The sequence below is a fragment of the Crocuta crocuta genome, unplaced genomic scaffold (genome assembly GCF_008692635.1).
Source record: "Crocuta crocuta isolate KB4526 unplaced genomic scaffold, BGI_CrCroc_1.0 scaffold352, whole genome shotgun sequence".
NCBI lineage: Eukaryota > Metazoa > Chordata > Mammalia > Carnivora > Hyaenidae > Crocuta > Crocuta crocuta.
This window is the reverse complement of record NW_027532169.1, coordinates 1,676,295-1,694,257: the sequence shown is the minus strand read 5'-3', so window position 1 is coordinate 1,694,257 and position 17,963 is coordinate 1,676,295.

Below are 17,963 nucleotides of genomic sequence, written 5' to 3'. Positions count from 1 at the left end.
ATGGTCACCACTGAGGACTGTAGAGTTAAGATTTGAAGAGGCCTGGAGGTAGGTCTTTGTTTATCCTCTCATGCTCTTGAGGAAACCGAGGCCCAGAGATGGGGAGTGACTGGCATAAGGTCACATAGTTAGTAAGTGGCTGGATTGAGACTTGAACCCAAGTTTTCAGACTCCAAATCCAATGTCTGTTTACAAAGCCAAGTTAATAGGCAAAGAGATCTAGGGGACCTCTCAGGGCTATAAATGTGACAAATCTGTGGGCCAGTGGGACATCTAGGGATTCTGTTCTTCCCATTCCTGATGCCTCATTATATGGACATAGTTTTCCACACAGTGGAGGGAGAGAGGCAAGGATGAGGGGGCAATATTGGCCCCAGGGTGTGTGTCNCTGGGCTTTGGTGTTTTCCAAAGAATTCCTGGTGTAAAAAATGGAAAAGGATCTCCAGGTAGAGGGAACAGCTTGGCTAAAGGCATGGGCTTATCCTGAGGAAGCCGCGCAGACTGGGTTGGGCAAGGCAGATAGTGTGGGCTCCTGTGTGTCACGTAAAGGGTCTTAGACCTTGTTCTTTAGTGATAGGGAGTCAGGGACAAATTTTAAGTGAGAGAGTAAGCAAGGCGGGCTCTGTGTTAGAGAAGGTTAAGTTACTTTAGTAGCTGTTAGAGACTGTTTGTGTCCCCAATTCCTATGTTGAAACCTACTTCCCAATGTAATGATATTTGGAGGTGGAGGCTTTGGGAGATAATTAGATAATCTCATGAATGGGATTAATGTCCTTAAACATTAACAATTAGGGTCACCTGGGTGGCTTAGTCAGGTAAGTGTCTGATTCTTGATCTCAGCTCAGGTCTTGATCTCAGGATCATGAGTTCAAGCCACATGTTGGGCTCCACACTCGGCATGAAGCCTACTTAAAAAAAAATTAAAAACCAGTGTCCATAAAAGTGACCCCAGGAAGGTCCTTTATTCCTTCAGCCTTGCAAGGAATAGTGAGAAAACAGCCATTATCTGTGAACCGGGAAGCAATTTCTCACCAGAACTTGACCATAGTGCTGCTCTGATCTTGGACTTCCAGCCTCTAGAACCATGAGAAATAGATTTCTCTTGTATGTAAGCCACCCCGTCTATGGTGCTTTGTTACAGCCACTAAGGCAGTGGCTGTGTTACCAATAGATTGCAGAGAAGAGAACAGAGGGAGAGGGTCACTACTATATTCACCATAGTTGCCTGGATGATCTGGGGTGACTATTTCTTGATATGACTCTTTGAAGAACTTAGGGTTACCTCTTTGGTAGGACCCAACTAACCAACCTACCCACCCACACCAATTTCATCAGGATTCTAGATGGCCAAGAGTTTACTCTGCAAGGTCCTTGTCAAAAGATGTAAGGATCAAAAAGCCAGTTTCTAACTGCCCCTGGGATTCCTTGGCCAGCCTGAATGTGGGTTGTGTCCAGAGGTGGAAATTTCACAAGCAAGTGGGTCGATTATTACTTTCCCTTTGCTGTAAGAACAGGATCAGTTGAAAGAGCTTGGGAGGCAGACTGCATGGATCCTGAATTTAAACCCCAGCTCTGCTACTTACTAGCTCTGTGCCCCTAGGTAAGTTTCTGTCCCTTTTACCTTGACTGTGCCCAGCTGCCAAATGGAGACAATAACATCTAACTCAGAGGATGAAGTGACAGGTGTGCCTCAGGTACTTCCTGCCACCATGGGGTGGGAGTTCTCCATTGCGGCCCATGTGTGTTAGTAAAAGCAGGCTTTCTGGCAGAGTGACTTCTCAGTGGGGAGCGTCCCCCGGAGTGAGTCTTTAGGTCTGGCCTTTCAGGACCACCCACCAGTCACTTGTTCCTGCAGTACGTGTGGCTGAGTGTCTGTGATAAGCCAGGTGAGGAGAGAGGAGCCGGGCAGCACGGTGCGTGAGAGCCCGAGTCTGCCCGCAGGGAACGCACAGATGTGTGCCAGCAGCACGATGCGTTTTCTTCCCTAGTTGTGTTCCTCCCTGGCTGGTGTTTAAGCACGCCTTGTTCCTCCCGAGTGGGAATTACTCGAGTGGGTACTGCTCTTGCTAGAGGCAGCATCCCTGGAGGCTTGCTGGTGGCGGGGGACAGAGAACCAGCCAGGAGACACACGGCTGGTCACCTGTGGACCCAGGGCGGTTCAGCTACTCTGTTCTTAGCCTCTCCAATTATGGACTCCCTTTGCCTGCTCTTTCCATGGTCCATGCTTTAAAAAAAGAATTTTAATGCTTATTTATTTTTGAGAGAAAGAGGGAGAGAGAGACAGAGCATGAGCAGGGGAGGGGCAGAGAGAGAGGGAGACACAGAATCCGAAGTAGGCTCCAGGCTCTGAGCTGTCGGCACAGAGCCTGACTCGGGGCTCCAACCCACTAATGGTGAGATCATGGCCTGAGTGGAGGTTGGACCCTCAACCGACTGACCCACCCAGGCGCCCCCATCCTTTTGTTTTTTATTGTAGATAACATTCTGTTAGTTTCTGAGGCACAAAATAATGACCTGATATTTGTAGGTATTGAGAAACGATCCCCACAGTAAGTCTGGTTGCCGTCCATCCCCACACATACTTCCAGCTTTTTTTGTGTGTGATGAGAACTTTCAACATCTACTCCAAGCAACTTTCAAATATGCAATACAGTATTATTAGGTATGTATACCACACTGTACATCACATCTCCATTACTTATTTTATTACTTTTAAGTTATGATATACCTTTATTTTTTTTACCCCTTCACCCGTTTGATGCACCCCCAGCTCCCCGCCTTTGGCTGCCACCAATCTATTCTCTGTATCTGTGAGCTCATTTTTGTTGTTTGTTTGTGGCTTTACATTACACATAGAAGAGAGATCATACAGTATTTGTCTTTCTCTGTCTGGTTTATTTCACTTAGCATAATGCTATTCATGTTGTTACAAACGGAGATTTCCTTCCCTTTTTTTTTTTTTACTAATTGAATAATATTACTGTGTGTGTGTGTCTGTGTCTGCGTATCACATTTTCTTTTTCCATTTATCTCTTGATGGACACTTTGGTTGTTTCCATATCCTAGCTATTGTGAATAATGCTGCAATGAACATGGGGGTGTGTATGTCTTTTCATTTTCTTCAGATTAACGCCCATAAGTGGAATTGATGGATCAAATGGTAGTTCTATTTTTAAAAATTATTTTATTTATTATTTTTTAAATANAACTGTGAGATTATGACCTAAGCGAAAGTCGGATGCTCAACCGACTAAGCCACCCAGGCACCCCAAAATTATTTTATTTTTTAAAGTGTATTTAATGTGAAAGAGAGAGATAGAACTGAAGGGGCGGAGGGAGAGGGAGAGAGAGAATCCCAAGCAAGGTCTCTACCATCAGTGCAGAACCTGATGCAAGGCTCAACCTCACGAACGGAGAGGTCGTGACCTGAGCTGAAATCAAGAGTCGTGAAATCAAGAGATGCGTAAGTGACGGAGCCACCCAGGCTCACTGGTACCTCTATCTTTTTAATATAAATAGTATGATATAAAAAGTTACATGCATATTTAAATATCCTTCTCCTAAAAGTCTACCTTGCTATCTGCCTATTCATCCATCCACCATACTAATGGCTAACATTTGAAGGTTTCCCATAGGCTGGGCACTGTGCTGAGTATTTCAGATTTGATCTCTCATAGTAATAATACTGAGTGGGAGATGTGGCTAGTACCTCTGTTTTTAAGATGAGAAAACGAGATATACGGAGGGTGAGTGGCTAGCCCAAGGAGTGACCCAACCACCCAGGGACCTCCACGGCCTGGCACCACAGCCCAGGCCCTGCTAGAAGCCACGTTGCTTCTCTCTTTGTGGGTAGCATAGAGAGAGACCTGCAATGACTTCTCCCATGTACTAACGCTGGCTATTTTTGAGCGGCAGATTGAGGTGATTTGTGACCGTCTCCTTTAAAACCCTCAGTGGTGTGTTAACTTTTGAATGAAGTGCATGTATCATTTTTATAACAATGAAGTAAACTAAAAGAGCTACAGATAATCTGCAAAGCATATGATTTGCAGGAGGCTAAACAGGAAACAGGCATGCGGCTTGTTTTTTGTTTTGTTTGCTTTCTGTTTGTTTGTTGTTTGCTGTTGTTATTGCTTGGCCAGGCAAAGAAAGGGCTTTGAGAGGCAGTGGGAGGAAGCAACGTTGAACTTGACCATCGTCTTCTGGCGCTCTTTGGAGGTTGGGTCCTCCTGATGCCTACCAGGGACGCCCCACTGCCTTGAGCCCTTTCTGCCACAAGATGGCAATCACGGCACAATGAGTGGACCCACCTGCAGTCTCTGAGAGGGACACTGGAGCCTCCCCTGTGCACAGGGGGGAGGAAGGGGCTTTTAGAGGGGGACCACGAAGCCGACATGCCTTGCCCACCCAAACCCTGGGCCGCCAGGCATATCTGTCCAGACACAGCAGCCCTGGCTCCCCCAGAACAAGGCTGCATTATCCATTTTGCTTTCTGATGAAAGAGACATAGAGACGAAACGACATAGAGGTTTCCGGGCACGGAACGAGCGCTGGCGAGCTTGGACAATGGGCTATTTGTAATCTCTGGGGCTATTTATCTTGTGACTTCTGTAGATTCTCTCTTGCTCCATGGAAAGAAATTGGTGCTGGCCCTCCCGGTGCCGTGGTTCCCGGGCAGGTCCCAGGACAGGAAGCTGGTAGCCTTCACCAGAGTCCTCCCAGGTGAGAGGCTGGGCGAAGCGGCTGCAGTTGAGCCTCAGCCTCGGCCCAGTCCCCAGGGAGGAAACTGCCGAGAACAAGGCTGGGCCCGGGCTCTGTGGTGAGACGGGGAACCGCGCAGGTGACTGGGAATGGAAGCCTGGAGTGGAGGGGCCGCTGCATTTCTACCACCTGAGATGCCCGGGAGGGACTGGATTCAGGGTGAGAAGCGGGGCCGGGATCCCTGGATCAGTCCACACTAGCTGCTGGGACAGGTGTAACTTCAAATCTCAGCGGCTTACCCCAGAAGGGGTTCATTTCCTCTTTGCAAAATGTTCAAAACGGGGGGTCCTGACCAGCAAGGAGACAGCTCTTCTCCAAGTGGTGATTCAGGGGCCTGCCTTCTTCTAAACTGTGGCCCTGCCATTTTCAATACGTACCTTCCAAGGACTCTTAGAAGTAGGGGAAGGAGCATGAAACAGCATGGATGGGAGGTTTCATGGGCCAGCAAGGCCAGCCTGAGACATTATTCCCACCTCTATTCCAGTGGCCGGACAGGAGGCTCATGCCCACACCTCACTACAATGGAGACTGGGAAACATAGCCTAGTGTGTGCCCAGAAGGACGAAGTGGGTTTTGTGTGTGACTAGCCGGTCTCTGCCCCGAGACTCATTGTTGAAACAGTCAGACCACAGAGTTTATCCCAGAGAAATCATCAGATTTGCACACCCAGATATTCATGCATGAAGATGTTCATTGCTCTGTTATTATAAAAGCAGACATTTAGAATCGACTTCAGTATTTAACAATAAGGGATTAAAGACCTTACAGTCTGTTTGCACAATGGAATTCTATGCTGCCGCTGGAAATTGTGCCATGGAAGGATGTGATTTGGGCCCGTGGTCACCGAGTGCTTTATTAAGTAGTAATTCCTGGATGCCCAGGGCTCATGGGAATCAAAGATAAAATATGGCCAGCTATTATCTATGAAACATCCTACCACTCAGAGTCACATACAGAATATTTACTTTAAATGTAACTCTTTAAGATATTCTGTCTGCGTTTTGAGGAACACGGTTCCTCAAAAGCAAAATGTGCAATTGAATTATGGTGCCGACTTTGTAGGAGACAATTTCTCTTCTTATCTCCTTGGTTCAGTGTCTGACCCCCACCCCGAACCGTCAGTATCCCAGGGCAGGGACTGTGTCAGGCTTGTTTACTGCTCTGCACACAGTGCAGGGCTGATAGTAGGCATGTGGCAAATATTTATTGACTAAGGTTGAACCGAATGGGATGACGTCAAACGAAAAGCAATTTGAGCGAAAAAAGGAAGAAAAAAAAAATCCCCCAAACGTTCAGCCTGATGCCAGCCATGTAAGAAGTTCATAGACGCATAGAAAAAGATAGCAAGAGGGCATATCAGTATACTTGCACTGTGTCCTGTTCTCTTATTTGGAATTTTCTCTCTTTTCTATTTTTTTTTACAGTGAGTCATTTACATCATCATTCACATGTATCGTTTGCACAGTCAAGATGAAAAGAAACAGTTACTCTTAGCCAAGACTGCTGTAGGGACCAGAAATGCAACTCTAAGACTGTGCCTTGGGGAAGATGGCATAGGGTGAGGGATCCGGTACCTCCTGGCAGTGACGGATGGGGTGTGGGCAGCTATTTAAGTCATTTATGCTTAGACCCTTGGTCTGGGTGTTGGGGCAGATCGCGACCTGGGTGTGAGGAGCTGAGGGACACGGAGGCATGGGAATGCCNTAGTATTCCATCGTATAGATAAACCACATCTTGATCTGTTCGTCCGTTGATCCATCCTGAATATCTTGATGTTCCCTTTGAAGTGTGAGCGTGTCCCTCATCTGGGCTAAGAGTTGTGTGGGTTTAGTCTCTGGCAAGAGATGTGGGGTATGGGAGATGTCTCCCCAGTCTGGGTAGTTGGTTCTGTATCCCTTCTGGGAGCTTCCCCACTCTCTTAGGGTTGCTAGATGAAACGCCGGAGGCCCAGTTACATTAGATTTCAGATAAGCAACGAACCATATTTTAGTATGGACATGGCCCAAATACTTTACCCTTCACCTAACCCTACCAAACTCAGGAGACTTGTTTTGGTGAAGTGGCCTATATTATAGGAAGTAGGTGCTCCTATCATAGTCGGGACCCAAAACCCAGTAAAATTAACTTCCTCCCTCTCCCTGACCACTTCCTTTCCCTCTTCCCAACCTCTGCCTTCTTCCTATGAGACTGCCAGCAGCCATGTCTAAACCCAGGGTGCTAATTCAGGGTGTCTTCCCTGGAAAAGCCCTCCGGAGGCGAATCAGACCTTGCAGACTCTTCTGGGTGTCTTTTCAGGACTCGCCCCCCCTTTACCACCTGTCCTCGGGTGGACTGGGCTCCTTTCTGGGTCGCCACCTACCAGGCTTCCCTTCCCTGGGTCCTCACCAAGGCTGCAAGTCTCCCAGCTCCCTGTTTATCTGAGTTGTTCTCAAGACTGCCCACATTTTTAGGAAAAGAGATCTGGAGAAAAATGACAAGCATTTTCATTGTCACACATTTCTGAGGCATTTAAAAACAGTTGCAAAAGCCATCCTGTGGTGTGCTGGCACTGGCTGGGGCACAGCCAGGGAGCGAGGCGGGGGAAGGGTGGTGGATTGAAGCAAGGGAGACACCCCCAGGCTGAGAAGCTGGGGGTGAGAGGGGGGGTCCCGGGCTGGGCGAGAGGATCCGTGGCCATGGTGGGGCGACGTGATTATCTTGCCAGCAAATGAAGCAAACAAGGGTTCAGAGCAAAACCCGGAAGGGTCCGACTTGACTCCAGCAGGTGCAGCATCTGAAAGGCCAGCTGTGANCGTCTCTAACACTTGTCAAATAAAAACCAAACAATTCTTTTGTGTTGCTGGTTGGTTTTGAAAAGCAGATCTTCAGAGGAAGGTTGTGAATAAATCATCCACAAATATGGAGTTTTCCGTTTTTCAAAATATCGGGTCAAACCAAGTGAAATTGCCAGTAGCTTTGGACTTACAGAAACAGTCATTTAAATGCCATCATTTTAAAATGACACACGTACACAGATACACACACGCACGTCAACACGTACTGTCATGTACAGGTAGACTTATGTTGCCGGGCGTTGGCAGATGGGCTCGGAATGACCAGCCTGGCCCCAGACAAGGGTCGTAGCTTACATTGTGACAGAGCGTCTCCTGGCGTTTTTCTCAGAATTGCCAATTGAATTGAACAAGTTTGCAGTTCCTCTGGTGCCCTCTTCTGGAGAAATTGCTGGGGTCAAGTTCTCTTTGCTACAAAAGCCTCCGACCTCCTGGGGTATCCATGGGTGAGACAGAAAACAGCAACAAGGCGCCCCTGAGAATGTGAGCAGGATGTGGCAGTCCCATCCAGGCTGGTAAAGCAGGGTCATGACCTATGCCAGGTAAAGCAGCAGGAGGTGCAATGTTTCAGTGAGACTGAGGGTAGAATGATCTGGAAAAGTCCAGAGACCTGGGTAGGAGAGTGTTTGGTCTATGTGCATTCATGTGGAGAGCAGTGTTGGGAGGCGGTGATTTCTTCTTTAACTGTCCTACCCTAGCTCCTTCAATTGCAAGCTGTGTGACCTGAGGTAAGTGCCTCAGCCCCTCTGAGTCTCAGTTTTCTCACCTGTAAAATGGACACAAATAATTCCTACCTCACAGAGTGGCAGTGAACATCTGATGAAGAAAGGAAAATGGAAGCATGCTATAAGCTCTGAAAGCCGTGTGTAAATGTCACATGCCATGCACAGTGAGAATTCTATCCTCGGAGGGTAGATAAGGGCAAGAAGAGGTAGTTTCTCCGAGGCTTTGAGACTCAGACTATCAGGGAGCCATCCCAGTAGCCTAAGGAGGAAGAATGGACTGCAGTTCTGGTGGGTGGACAGGGAGGGAGCAGAGTTGCTAGGGAACCAGCCTCAGCCCTGCTGGGATGAAGGATGTGATACAGGGCACCAAATGTTCATGATCAATTCAGGCTGTTCTGAGCTGCCAGCATCGACCGAGGGCTCCCCCTGCCCTGCCAGGGGCGTGATTAGGCTCTGTCGCTCAGGTTCCTGGAAACACGGAGGCCCTGGGAGTATCCGCCTTACAGACTATTCTCCGATGGCTTCCAGTAGGCTGTGGTGTAGTGTCTCTCAAGTATCATTGACCCTAAACATTTTAGAAATCATCATGTAGTGATTTACTGCAATAGCAGTTTGAGCATAAGGGTTCAATAGGCGATACTGAGATCCAGCATATGCATGTAAATTACAGGACAGAGTACCTCATACAACCTGTGTCCTTCAGTAGATGCTCCTGCCGTGGGCTTCTGTGGCACTCCCTACTCTCCTTGCTGAAACACTTGTCCTCCATCCAAGGAAAGAATCTTTAATAAAAGTGATGTGACACAGGGTGCTCAGGTGGCTCAGACCCTTGAGCGTTTGAACCTTGATTTCTCCCTGGGTCATAATCTCAAGGTTCATGAGTTTGAGCCCTGCGTCAGGGCTGCGCTGGAGGCATGGAGCCTGCCTGGGACTCTCCCTCTCCCTCCCTCTCTGCTCTTCCCCCACTTGTACACACACTCTCACTCTCTCTCTTTCTCTCTCAAAATGGATAAACATTTAAAAAAATCTAAAACATGATGAACACAACTCAAACTAGCTTAACCCAAAAAGAAGAGACTTTCTTGGCTCGATCACTGGAAACATCAGCAGAGCAGCTCATTTCAGGGCTCTGGGGCTCCCTCTCTCTCTCTCTCTCTCTCTCACTTTCTTGGACCAGTCATCTCCACTGATGAGCCAGATGGCCAGCATCTAACACTTGCATCCTTCTGCTTAGCAATACCAGTGTAAAGACAGGGTCATTCAGGAGGGCAATAGCAGAATAGTTCCAGGGAGATTCTGATTGGCTCATTGGCTCATCTTCTGTCATGTGTCCATTCCTGAACCAGTGGTCGTGGTGGTCAGGAGCACGGGGTTACCCGGATTGGCCTCTTGAAGGAGTGGGCAGAATCAGCCTCCTTTCTGTACCACAGAGAATGCATTCCCTGTTGGGGAGGGGAGTTCTCCTGCGAGAGGAAAAGCAGGAGCGGGTGCTGGAGGACAAAGCACCGGACCCCCCTGCCATCTTCTGATGTTACAGCTTGTCACCTGTCCCCTGCAAGCCCTCACTGCAGCACCCTCTGCACAGTGGCATGCAGTCAACAGTTAATATATATTTGTTGAATTAATGAATAAATGAACAAATGAATGAGATATTTCAGCCAGTTAGGTGGTAAATTCTGCATCTCTAATGGGACTTCTAGTTATCCGCAGGTATAGCATACTGTATCCTTTTTTTTTTCATTGAGGTGAAATTTACATAACATGAAAATTAACCCTCTATAAAGATGTACAATTCAGGAGTGTCTAGTGCATTACTAACAGTGTTGTGCAACCAGCACCTCTATGAAGTTCTAAAACATTTTCATCAGCCCCACAGAAAATCCCCTACCTATTAAAGCAGTGACTCCCCATTAACCCCTGCCCCCAGCCCCCGGCAACCACCAGTCTGCTTGCTTGCATTCTTTTTCTTTCTTTCTAAATTTTAAATGTTTTTTTTATTATTGAGAGACAGAGAGAGACAGAGCATGAGCATGAGAGGGGCACAGAGAGAGGGAGACACAGAATCTGAAACAGGCTCCAGGCTCTGAGCTGTCAGCACAGAGCCCGACGCGGGGCTCGAACCCACGAACTGTGAGATCATGGCCTGAGCTGAAGTCGGACCCTTAACCGATTGAGCCACCCAGGTGCCCCAAGAAATTGCTTTCTATCTCTATGGATTTACCTGTTCTGGATATTTGATAAGACATACTGTTTCTTTTTTAAAAAATTTTAATGTTTATTCATTTTTTTGAGACAGAGCATGAGCATGAGCAGGGGAGGGGCAGAGAGAAAAAGAGACACAGAATCTGAAGCAGGCTCTAGACTCTGAGCTGTCGACACAGATCCCCGACAAGGGACCTGAACCCACGAGCTGTGAGATTATGACCTGAGCTGAAGTCGGATGCTTAACTGACTGAGCCACCCAGGCGCCCCACATACTGTTTCTTAAACATATTTTTTCTTATAGTTACCAAACAAACTGAAGAGAAGACATTCTTTAAAAAAGTTTTTTTAATGTTTATTTGTTTTTTGAGAGAGAGAGAGAGAGAGAGAGAAAGAAAACAAGTGGGGGAGGGGCAGAAAGAGAGGAAGGCATAGAATCTGAAGCAGGCGCCAGGCTCTGAGCTGTCAGCACAGAGCCCGATGTGGGGCTTGAGCTCACAAACGGTGAGACCATGACCTGAGCCAAAGTTGGATGCTTAACTGACTGAGCCGCCCAGGCGCCCTGAAAAGACATTATTTCTAGTATCTGGCTGCAAACAATACAGATAGATCAGCTCGAGCCAGCTTAACAGAGAAAGGGGGGTATTCCCAACCCACCCGCAGCCAGGCCCAGTCAGAGGGTCCAGTCGCCAGGGTCTGAAGACTTGCCAGAACTCTGTCTTTTGTTTCTGCTTCTTGCCACCCACCAGCTGCCGCTTTCTCTGCTCAGATTGGCTTCCTCCTCTTGTTTAGAGCATATGATGTGGCACCGATACCCTCCTCCAATGCCAGGTTCATATCCCTTCTGCTCTCACCAGTCAGAGGCTGTGTGTCCACTTTCTGATTTCTGGGAGAGGGAACCAGGGGTGCACGGTGACCAGGGGTCACTGCATGCAGCCCTATCACCCGCTGAGGGTCTCAAGGGCGGGGCCGTCCTATAAGCTGACATGATTGGTCCGTGGGGGGCAGAGGGCCACATGGATCCAAGTCAGCAAGGAGCAGACCGGCAGCTCCTCAAAGGCCAGGGCTTCTCGCCTGGGAGACCCACCTGTCGCTCAGAAGCCTAAGGGCCGCCCTGGCCGCCCAGAGCCTGGCTGTAATTGATTTTGCTTCAGAGGATCTCCCCACCCTTCTTGAGATAATAAAAAGCACTAACGTGAAATTCTCCCAAACGAAATCAATGGCTTTCCCTTTGCCCCCAGCATACAGAGGCAGGCTGCGTTCCTCCGAGCGAGCCGACTCCTGACGCGTGGAGCCCCGGGCCCCCGGCTGCCTGGTCCTGAGGGTGTTGGTGCCAGGGAGAGACAGGTGTCTGGTGGCGGTGGGGGCCACGTGACTCTGAGCTGAGTGCCCCTCCTCTGCCTTTGCCCTGTTTCTTGTTGGGTTCGGTTTTCTACACCCTCTGGCAGAGAAGTCTCTGAAGCTGGCTGGCCTCCCAGTGCCAGGAGAGGAAGGCGTGTGCATCCGAGGCTCTGGCGTGCTGGTGACAGGTGAAAGGTGGGGACTCCCCGCTACTTCGTCCATCAGAGGCACCCTGTGGGCAGCAGCCAGGAGGATAGCCTCAGTATCCCCGCGCGGGCAGTAAGCGCCCGCCCGCAGCTAAGCGGCAAGAGTTCTTTGCTCCGAGAACAAGGACCTACCTGGAACTGTGTTTCCAAAATCCAGAGGACCTTCAGCCTCCAGACCAGGCTGACAGAGTGCCTCTCTCGACTCCAGAGGTCGAGGAAGGAGAATGAGCGTGCACTTCGGGGCTGGGCAAAACTATGGATTCTGCTTCTGCTTCTTACTAGTCGTGTGATTTGGACAACTCAGCCTCGGTTTCCTTATCTATCAAATGGACTACTAATGTATGTCTTTTTCTTGATATTGATATAGGATCATATAAGGCCCAGGGCTTCTCTTGGGGGTGCAAAGGAATTATGTTGATCCCAAAGAAACAAAAAGTGCTACTATATTATTGTAGTCGGTTAGGAACCACACCCGCTGGTTTGGCTTATCCTCTGTCTCTTCGTGTCTTAGCTCATACCTTAAATTGCTAGTTGCCTTTGGGCAAGGAGCTTCAACTCTTTTGGCCTTGGTTTTCTCATCTGTAAAATGAGGTTGTGAGATAAGACCTTCTCTTAGGTCCCTCCTGGCATGAAAGCTCAGGTGCAGGGGGTCCTCTAGGAGAGAGCAGGGGCTCCCCAGAGCCTAAGCCTCCACGATAGACCAGCTGCAAGATTACTAGAAGCCAAGGGTGCCTCTCTCTGAATCCAGCAGTCTGGAAAGACCCAAGAAGGGCGGAAGTGTTTTGTCAGCGTGTGTGAAGGAAAGAGGCTGCCCTGCTTTTTGTGCTTTGCTTATAGAGCATGAAGCTGCTGGTCCAGGAAAGCTTGTGAATTACAAGGTGTTTTCCAATACCAAACGCCACTTGAATATGGCATCAGAGATGGCTTGTTCTTACTGGCCGTTACGATGAGTATAGGAAATTATCCTGTTGTAATGACTTTTCCATGCAATTTCAGAATGGGAAGTCCAATATTGCGGAAGATTGTTGACCAGAGAGCCTAGATCAGGAGTATCTCCTTAACATCATCTTTTCTTTGGACATCTATGAAACTTTGTTTGCAATACTCAAGAGATGGGTTTGGGTGTTATCCAGTTTACTCACTCCATCCCTCATAAAGGTCAACCCACGGTAGTCTTGTGATGTGGTCATTCATTTTTTCCTGGGACCCCAGGCTGATGTCAAGCCTCTTGGAGTAGACTGTGCATGGTGATGTAGCCGTGTGTGTGCTGTCTGACTGAAACTTCTAGGTGCTGTATGAGAAGGCTGTCCCATTTAGGGGCGAGAATACTGCAGCTGTAGAAAGAAACTCTGCTTTAGTTCTGGCACATCTCCTTTGCTGTGTGGTTTTGGGCTAGTGGCTTCATCTCTCTGAGCTCCAGCTTCTTGGTCTGTAGCATAGAGACACAGCCTTGCTACCCTTTCCCTCCCAAGGAAGGTGGTCAGGAGCATGGCCTGGGATGACTAATGTTGAAAGTGCCCTGCAAAGCGTAAAGCTCTATACTGATGCCTGTTTTAGGAGGTATCCTGTTTACTGCAATCACCGTTGCTCCTTGATTATTGTAGTTACTTGTCAGTGAGGATACCGCCAGTCTTTGGAAGGCAAGAAGGGATCGTGGGAGGATTGCGGGGGGCACTAGGGGAAGGTTGTTACTTTGTTATATCATTTTATACATGGTCACCCAGCAAGGAGCTGGTGGGGTCAGCCTTTGAGCCTGCCTACGCCCACACAAACTCAAATTCCCCAGTGGTTTTTGAATTATGCTCTGTGGAACCGTTCGTTGCTGTAGAAACTTCAGGGATTCCACAAATATCCGATCGTCACTGCTGCAGAAGCTGGGGATATATCTGTGGCACTGTTACTTAATGCCCCACTGACAGTCCTTGTACCAGCTGGTGGAATTTGAAACCACATGCACCCCTGTGTCCTTGGTTACCCCCAAAAATGAACGTCCCGGAATGTCCATGGATATCATGCTCAGGAAAAAGCCTTCAGGCCTCTCTGAATGCATAGGATTCCTCTCCTTCTCCCCTTCATGGGGTTTGGCGATCACAGGCTCAGACGATGATGCTCTGAGTTCTTCAGGTGGGCACCATCGGGAGACAGCAGAGCACGGGCTTGTCCTTGCAAAGTGCAGGGGTAATGGACGTGGCCGGAGGAGGGAGTGGAGCAATTGGGACTTCATCACACAGCAGCTTTTGCCTCCTGAGAATAGCTTGTGGGTTGGGAAATGACCCTTTAGGCTCACTGTAGCATTTTTCTTTGAATAAATGACAAGCATCCATCATGTAATACATCTCTCGCAACATTTCAGCCTGTCACTAATGACCTTATTGCAAAGAACATTTGATTTAAGATTTAAACCTTTCGCGACAACCTCTCTTAGCTTGGATACATACATTGGAAATAAAATTAATATGGTTTTAGCCTGCGGTCAAGTAGTAAATCCATGACTTTTCCAGAAAAGAATCAGCAATCTCCTCTCCCCACCTTCGATTCTTTAAAACAAATGTGCTTAAATCAACCTCCCTCTCCCCCCTCCCCGGGTCCTAGAAATAGTTAGATGACTTCATCCATTTTTGACCAACTGATGGTATATTCTCTGAGGTGTCAAAAGAATTATTATCTTATTTTAGGAGTCAAGGTTGGAGCAGCTAGTGCCTGTTACTCTCTCGGAAAGCTGTACATCAGATTCCAAACTGATGGTCTCCATGGCTGAGGACATGATTTAAGTCTGGGGAAAAGACTCTGAATATTGTGCTGGCATCTGATAGCTTCTGAAAAGCAGAAGGGATGTTGTTGCTTCTCGTCGAACTTTTGCTTTAATATACATGCATTTGCAACACCTTAGTGCAAACAGTTTAAATCCCTGATGGGAGAGAGGTGGCCCTGACCTTGGTATTCTTTGCTTAGGACATGCAAGCATGTGCACCAGTTATTCCCTGGCTAGGCCCGTGTCAGGGAGATGGATACATTAGGGTGGTGTCTCTCTGCTTTTGTAAAAGTATGGCCTCTTCTGACTTCCTGCCAGCTCTTTGGGGAGGTTTCTGGCCTCAGAGGGCAGTGATGGGGACGTGCCTTTCCTGAGGAAGGACCTCGGTCCCTTATTGACATGGGATTGAAATGGGGAGAGTGCCTACGCTTGTACCACGACATTCCGGTTCTGTACCAGGCACTGTTGCAAGTGCTATGCATGTACCAGTGGACGAAGCAGGTGTGGTCCCTGAGCTCACGGTGGTCCAGCGTGGGAGGACAGATGAGTCAACAGTCAGTTGTTGGAAAGTTCATGAACTCAGAGAAGGAAGCACAGGGCCCTGTGGGAATCTATGGCAGGGGAAACTTAACTAGTCTGGGGTGACTGGAGGCCCTCCTGGAGGAGGTGACATTTATGCCGAGGCCTGTGGTATGGAAGCGTGGGACGTAGCTAAGAGGCAGAGCTGGCTTCTGCTCACATCACCTTGCAGACTGTCTCGCGGCTCTTCAGCTAACTCCCCCCCTGCGGCTGTGGCCAGAATTGCCCCCACCCCCACCAACCTTTCAAAGAAGTGTATAGACCTCACTTCCTTTTTCCTTAGGAGATTCCCCCACCCCCCAGGAGGCCCCCATTTCTTTGCACACGGACTGCTGGTGGGGTGGTGTCACTGACTTCAGATTTCCCAGCTGGACCTAAACCCTCTCTGTTGAGCCGTTCTGATTAGGACCTCTGTCCCAGATGCAGAAAGCGTGCGTCCCTGCGAGCTCACACTTCACCGTCAGGTTATGGGTCAAGAAGACCAACCCAAGGTCATCAGGGGCCTCACTGGGGAGGCTTTGGGACTGGCTGGGCCTGAGACGTGTGGCCAGGGTTGCACGGCCCCCCAGCACCCAGCAGGCTGAGCTCCTTCAGGGCACGGGTGCTTGCAGCAGGTGGTCCTTGGTTGCGAGGCTTTGGCTGAGTTTGGGGTGCAGTCCTTCTTCTGTGTGGAGGAGAACAAATGGGGAGGGGGAGTTAAGATGGCAGAGAAGTTGGGGCACAGGATCTCTCTCGACCCTCAAACACAGCTGTATTGAGGTCAGCTCACGTGGAGCACCCAGGAAATCAGTCTGCAGAGTGGCAGAAGGATCTCCACAGGTGGAGGGAGAGACAGCTTGACAAGATGGAGTGCGTGTGCGTGAAGTGAGGGAGATAAGACGGCGTAGGCACAGAGGGGAGGGGACCCCGTCCGTGCACAGACAAAAGGGAGAGAAAGACAGAGGGGCTGTGGGATTGCAGTATGAGTTCACAGGGGAAAGAACAAATGGGCCCGGTCTTTGAGAATTGATCAGAAATGTTTATCCTGAGTCAGCCGAGGGCCTCCTTTGCAGGCAGGCCATAGAAGACCCTCACTGCCCCGGGTGGGGGTTGGACGGATAGGGGCAGTCTTCTCCAGGACCTTCCCCAGGGGGCTTATTGCCTACCCTTGTCTTCCATCCTTCTTGGGCTCTATCCCTGCTCCCTGCTCCTTTTGGTCTGACTTTTCCCCGGATTTCCTGACCCCAGGCCGTTCCCACGGCCAGCTCTCCATGCTGAGCCCCCAGTCCTACCCCGAGCATGGGGTCTTTGCTCTGGAAAGCTTGGGACAGGCTCTTGGGGACCTGGCTCGTCCAATGCAGCACAGGCACGGGGTGCTGAGAGACACCAAGTGGCAGAAGAACTCCAGGTGAAAGTGAGCACCTGTCCTGGGGACCCAGCTGGCGGGGAGAGAGGGATGCGGGGAGTGGGAACAGAGCCTGGCCACCAGAGGGCGCAGCTGCTGCGAATGGGCTGCGAGCGAGGCTCAGGCCCTGGGAGGGAGGAGCCAGCAGGGAGCCAAGGGAACAACTTCTGACCCTCTAGGATTTGGCTCCTCCTTCCTTATCTGCTCCCCTTTTCAGCTCCAGCACACCCTCATTCGCTTAGGCCTGAAGCAGGGGGCCTCCTCGCCGCACCCCTCCTCGCCCCTCCCACCTCCTATCTATTCTACTCTTCCCCAGAAGCTTCTGGAACCTGGTTACATCTCTTTACCCAGCTGCCTCTGTCTTGGCTCGCATCTCTGTCACGGCCACCCCTCCCCAGCCACCTGCCCCTGGCAGCTTCCTCAAGCCTCTGCCTCTCTGCTGCATTCTCCACTCCGCTTCTGGATCGGTCTTTGCCAAGTGCAAATGTGCCCATGCCGCTTGCATTGGGAGCTTTTCTGCTACTGTCACTGAGAATAAAATGTGAGATCCCCCAGTCGGCCTAGGAGGCCTTTTTAGTCCGGTCCTTGCTCACCCGCCCAGTCTCACCTCCCGGGGCTTTCCAGCCACATGTTTTCATTGCTGACTTTTCATTTTTCTTTCCCAAGAGGTGTCCTCAGGCTAAATGAGAAGTCTCGGTTCCGCTGTCTGGCGCCACCTCATCCTTTTCCTCCATTGCATTTACCGTAATTCACAATAATATACTCATCCGAGTGATGATTGTCTGTCTCGCTTATCCCTGTACACTTGTGACTAAAAAGACCAGGGATGTTTTGTTCAATAGCCCTGAACAGAGCCTGGCACACAGGACCCCGATGCTTACTGAACAACAAGACTGACTTAAAAACGCCACTTGGCTCCACCATCTCCTACAGTAGACACTAGCCACACGTGGTTATTTGCATTTAAATGATTGATGTTCAATAAAATAAAAAGATTGAGTTCCTCACACTCACCACATCTCAAATGCTCCCAGCCGCTGTGGCTAATGGCTCCTGCCTTGGACTGGTGCCCAATCTTCCCACATCTGCAGAAAGTTCTCCCGGGCCATGAAGAGACCCTTGGGTGGTTAAGAAATGTAGTTTCATGTCTGTGTGGCTGGCGTTAAGTTTTAGCCAAGCCCC